We start from the raw sequence: 6,092 nt of genomic DNA on the forward strand, positions 1-6,092 counted from the left end.
AGCGAGACTTGACCGTCTTTGTGATTTGCCTAACCCGGTCACCCGGACTCAGGCCAGCGACAGGCGGGGAAAGAACATGCTCTCCCCGACCTGCTCCTGAGCTTCGTGGGTTCTTTGGAGGTGGAGCTGGAGGGTGAGTCTAGCCCATCAAACTTCATGTTCTCCTTGTTCAGACACGAGCTCAGATGAGTCACTGTGCATCTGGGATGCTATTTCCATGCGTCAGAGCAGAGCGTCAGCCCCTTGCTCTGAGTGAGGGGGCAGCAGGAATGTTCTCGCTCTCTGCACACCACCCCCATTGCATTGCATTGCCCAGGCCGCTCCTAACCCTCAGAATGCCCGAAATGTGACCTCAGCAATCCGAGCCCGACCTCGTTCTTCTTCTTGCAACAGCAGGTCCCTCCTAGTTCTCTGGCCCTCTCCACACAGGAGCTTGGCCTGCATTCGCTTGAACCAATCTGCAACTGGTTTGGCTTTGAAATTTCCAAATGACGTTTGATCCCGTCTACACTGATCCCGTCTACACTGAGCAGCCAAAGCACGTTCAAACCAAGGTTCCTTTGAGTGGTTTAGAAGCTGGCTTTGATGCCAGTGGGGTTACAATAGTAAGTGACAAGAGATTCTCACACACGGCGCAAGTCCCGTGCAACCGGCTGCAGGGCTGTGTGCAGCCTAGTGACCGTGGAAGGCAGAGCAATTGTTTGCAGTATCAAGGAAGGCCAGACGAGCCAGGAGGGGCTTTAAGGAGGAATGAGGAATGAGCACATACTGGCCAGGCTGGAATATCTTGACTCTCCCAACTGCTCACGCCAACCTGGCAAACCTGCTATGAAAACACAGGCTTTAGTTCAGGTCAGTCACTCAAGGGAAATCCCACCAATAGCAGCTGCCGGTGAAGGCCCTCCTGGTCAACAGTGACTGGAGCACGGAAGATGGACAAAGGGGCTTCATCGTTAAAGAGCTTTTAGCAAATTGCGATGAGAAAAAGCCAGGCAAGGCACTCAGGCAGGTGAAAAATGGCTCTAAGCATTTAACGAGAAGATCCCAGTGCATCGCTTTTCCACCACCCCACCAGATGGGAAGCACTGGCTGCAAAGATGCCACCTGTGATTTTTGGTTTCTTGGACCGATTTACATTGTACCTCATGCTCACAATACCGTTCAGACCCTTAATGCCTAGAGCCCTGCAAATCTGCCAATCTCTGTGGACCATGTTTGTGGATCGGGGACGGATTCAGGTTCAAAATTTGTATACGCCCAGGGCTCTATTAATGCCCCCCCCATCACTAGATGATGATCGAATCTCCCATCCGCATCTGCCTTTAAAAAACAGCTCTTTTTTTAAATTGAGAAGCGGGGTAGGGGTTGGGAGTGGATCATTCTTCAGAGCTAATCAGTCCTGGTCCTCTTTACTGATTCTGTCAGCATGGGGGACAAATGACAATGGGGCTTTTAATAACCTGGCAACATGTCCCTTGGAAACTGGACTGAGACTTCCCCAGACTTCACACAGGCTGGTAGCAGGGTGTTATAAACAGTTTGCAGCCATGTTTGGGGGTGGAACCAGACACGTATCCGTGAAAGGCCTCACATCCTGCTACCAGTTCCTTTGGTGGCCATGTGTAGAACTTTCCACTAGTTAGTGTCATGGAATCCTTACCTTATAGACCATATATTATCAGTGGAGGGGTTGGTGAAATTTTTCACAGGGAAGCGAAAAACCATGAGGCTCTTTTTGATGCAGTATTTCAACAAGAGATGTGACTGTGAATTCCAGGAGGAGGAGAAGGTGTTTGTCTCCCTAGACTCAGAGCCTAGGCCTGGGAGCCCAGAACTCCTGACTCCTGTGCTTAGACATGCCACTGCCTAGGTTTCTGAGTACTTTGCATGTACGCAGCATTTTATAACACTATTGAGCTTAGCTTCACAATGCCTCTGTGAAGCTATCAAATAATAGGCCTCCATTTTACTGATGGGGAAACTGAGTCTCGGAGAAAGTAAGTGATACACTAGCAGGTCAACGTCAGAACTGGGATTAGAACTCAGAGCAGGAGATGAAATTGGACACATCAGTTGTCCTCTCTGAGTTATTTGCTCAGCTCTGCCTACAGGGGCCATTCCCGTCTCAAACGTCTGCAATTCAACCCTTTCTCGCACCTGCCTTTCCCAGGCAGGAATAGGCCATAGCTCTAAACCCAACAGGCCAAATGCCCTTCTGGGGTAACTCTACTGAAGTCAATGGAGTTACAGCAGTGGAGAAATTGGCCCTTATTTAGTAACCTGCCACACAGGTGGCACTCGCTGTCTTGGGGCATCTCCGAAGAGTCCGCTTGGCTCACATCTTGATAGGTACCTACCGGTGCAGCTGTTTGGAAGCTTTCCTCCAGAGTTGTTATATATGCAGCCATCAGGCTCTTCCTCACCTGGAGAATGATGCCTCGTTCACTAATAACCTTTAATATTATTACTGTAAAAAATGGACTTCACTGTAGGCAGAATGGTCCCATGACAATACCAGCATATTAGTATTCTCCTGAGCCAAACGAGACTGAAGTAACTGTATTTAAACATACTAACCATCTGTTGGGGGCACAGACGTGGTGATTGGCACACTGGAACCGCCATAGGTAGCTAGATAGAGAGGTGAGAGATTTGTTTTACTTGTGCTCAGCTAGTTCAGGGAGGAAATTGCCAACAGGGATGTTATTCATAATACCCCTTTTTCACATGTAATGCTTTTGGTACATCACAGGTTCTTTATTCAGGGGAAAGTGGCCCTAAGGAGTGTCGTTTCCTGGGTTTAATTCATATTGCTCAGGGTTCGTGCAGGTTTCACAGACCCCTTTGTGATGGAAGTCTTGATTACGCATCTTCTAACAGATTATGAGAAGGAGAAGCAGCTGGGATAAAATAGGACCCGGTCCCAGAACCTTTCCCTACAATCCAAACCCAACCTCTTTGGGGGGTTGATTACATTTTCTACTCCCCCTGCCCCGACCCCTTACTTTCCATTTTCACCCTCCATTTGCTTGTCCCCATCTCCCCATTGACGTACAGAAAGAGGCACTCATCTTTAGAAGGGTCTTCAGCATTTGGCTGACGGTGCACATGGCAGTGTGTGTGGGTGGCCCTTGTTAAGACTGCTGTGTTTATGCTGACTGATGTCTACTCAATCCCATGCACACTTTAAGCCCCTGCCATGTAAGCAATGAGCTGTCAAGGTCCCTGTGCTGTGTTCTCATTCCCAATATTAGACCTGACCTCAGGTTGCAAGCCTTAGGCAGTCGAAGGCCTTTTCCTGTCAATAATATCCCATCAAACAGGTTTCTGTAGCCTAATCATCCTGCCAGGCAGCTATCTTTGCAGGAGATCATTCTAAAATAGAAACCAACGTAAATGCCGGTATTGACTAACATGCTGCTTCTGGGGAACCAGTTGGGCAGGTTTGATGTCCCTGGCTTGTGAGTCATTCCGCCGACAGACAAGAAGCTAAACAATGAGAGCAGCACCCTCTGGCTTAACGGGGCTGTGCTAGGAATCTTACTCTGGAGACACAGATCACAGAATCATAGAATCACAGGACTGGGAGGGACCTCGAGAGGTCATCTAGTCCAATCCCCCACACTCAAGGCAAGACTAAGTATTACGTAGACCATCCCTGACAGGTGTTTGTCCAACCTGCTCTTTAAAATCTCCAGTGATGGAGATTCCACAACCTTCCTGGGCAATTTATTCCAGTGCTTAACCACCCTGACAGGAAGATTTTCCTAATGTCCAACCTAAACCGCCCTTGCTGCAATTTAAGCCCATTGTTTCCTGTCCTATCCTCAGAGGTTAAAGAGAATAATTTTTTCTCCCTCCTCCTTGTGACAACCTGTTATGTACTGGAAAACTGTTCTCATGTCCCCTCTCAGTCTTCTCTTCTCCAGATTGAACAAACCCAGTTTTTTCAATCTTCCCTCATAGGTCATGTTTTCTAGACCTTTAATCATTTTTGTTGCTCTTCTCTAGACTTTCTCCAGTTTGTCCACATCTTTCCTGAAACGTGGCACCAAGAACCGGACACAATGCTTCAGCTGAGGCCAAACCAGCGTGGAGTAGAGTGGAAGAATCACTTCTCGTGTCTTGCTCACAACACTCCTGCTAACACAGCCCAGAATGATGTTACACTGTTGACTCATATTTAGCTTGTGGTCCACTCTGACCCCCAGATCCCTTTCTGCAGTGCTCCTTCCTAGGCAGTCGTTTCCCATTTTGTATGTGTGCAACTGATTGTTCCTTCCTAAAAGGAGTGTTTTGCATTGGTCCTTATCATGGTCTCTGCTAGGAGCTGTCTGGTAATGAGAGAAGGGGAGCTGAAATAATAACCTGCTCATCCTTTCCCGTAACAGGGCGGAAAAGAAGAACCCAGGCCTCCTTCGCCTCCATAAAGACCAGGCCCATTGTCCCACTGGAGAACATTGTCGTGTCTGTTTCTCAAATGCGGCCACCAGGGGCTTTTCTTGCTGCCAGTGCCTCATGGGTAGTGATGGGGGGCTGGGGATAGGGGAGGCAAAGCAGCAGCCCCTCCTCTGGGGTCACCAGCAGGGGTTGATCCCTGCCCGTTTCTGGAGCCACAAACATTGTAGTTGCAGGTGACCAGTGTGAGTTCCCCACAAGCCCTGGGGTGGTGGGTGGCAGGCTCTGGCCATGCGGTGGCCGGCTCCGTCCCCCAGCCGCAGGCTCTGGCCCCAGACTCACCCCCTCCATTGCCCTGACCCCGCTGCTTCCTCCACCTTCCCCCATCGCCCCTGGCCCTCCTGCTGCTTTACCCTTTTAATTCTATTTGCAAACAGAGCGGGAATTATGGGACCAGATCCTCAGGCCTTCAGCAGAGCTACACCCACCTTCCAGCAGCAGAGGAGCTGACCCCTCGTGCCCACAAACTGTTCACAAAGGGTGATGCCACCAAAAACAACACAGGAGGATATTGTGATTCACCCATTTGTTCTCTATGGCTAAAAGTAGCCAGAGGCACCTCACAACTGTGAGCCCCCCCCCACCACCACCACACACACGCTTTTCTTTCACTTTCCAGTATTTACAGTAATGCAAAAACTGATTAAAATCAGGAGAAGGCTGCCAAAGTCAATGGCTAGGAAGAGTCTGTCTTATTCATCATTGTTAGAACTGCTGAGCTAAACTCATTGTCTTCGGTGGGAGTATTGCCTGAGTAAACATTAAGAACAAAATGAAGGTTAAGGGGTGACTTGTTTAAACGTTCTACCTACCTACATGGGGAACAAATATTTAATAATGGGCTCTTCACTCTAGCAGAGAAAGGTCTAACATCATCCAGTGGCTGGAAGTTGAATCTAGACAAATTCAGACTGCAAATAAGGTGTCCATTTTTAACAGTGAGAATAATTAATCACTGGAACAACTTACCAAGGGGCGTGGTGGATTCTCCATCACTGACAATGTTTAAACCCAGATCGGACATGTTTCTAAAACATCTGCTCTCGAAGTTATTTGGGGCAAGTTTTATGGCTTATGTCATACAGCAAATTAGACTAGTAGATGATCCCAGTGGTACCTCCTGGCCTTGGGATCTATGAATCTATGACCTCTCCAGGTCTAGCTCATTATTATACACCTCTACCCCGATATAACGCAACCCGATATAACACGAATTCAGATATAACACGGGAAAGCAGCGCTCCGGGGGGGGGGGGGGGAGAGGAGGCCTCCAGTGCATCAAAGCAAGTTCAATATAACGCAGTTTCACCTATAACGCGGTAAGATGTTTTGGCTCCCGAGGACAGAGTTATATCGGGGTAGAGGTGTAATTATCATTATATTTTATTAATAAGTTGTTTTACTGAGACATATTCTCCATCAGGCTACTCAGTCCAGAATTAATTTTCCTCTTTCACGGGATGAATTTGCAGCTGGACCTGCCAGGAACACAGTCTCCCAAGGGACTGTGATCCAAACAAACCCCTGGGGGCATGGGGTGGCCTGAGTGAAGGAATGGCATTCTTCCCTTCCACACCCCTTCCCCAGCTTCTGTATTTCAGCTCTAAACCCCCTTTTTTCTTCATCCGGTGGAG

This window comes from Mauremys reevesii, linkage group 10, assembly GCF_016161935.1.
Source record: "Mauremys reevesii isolate NIE-2019 linkage group 10, ASM1616193v1, whole genome shotgun sequence".
NCBI classification, from domain to species: Eukaryota; Metazoa; Chordata; order Testudines; family Geoemydidae; genus Mauremys; species Mauremys reevesii.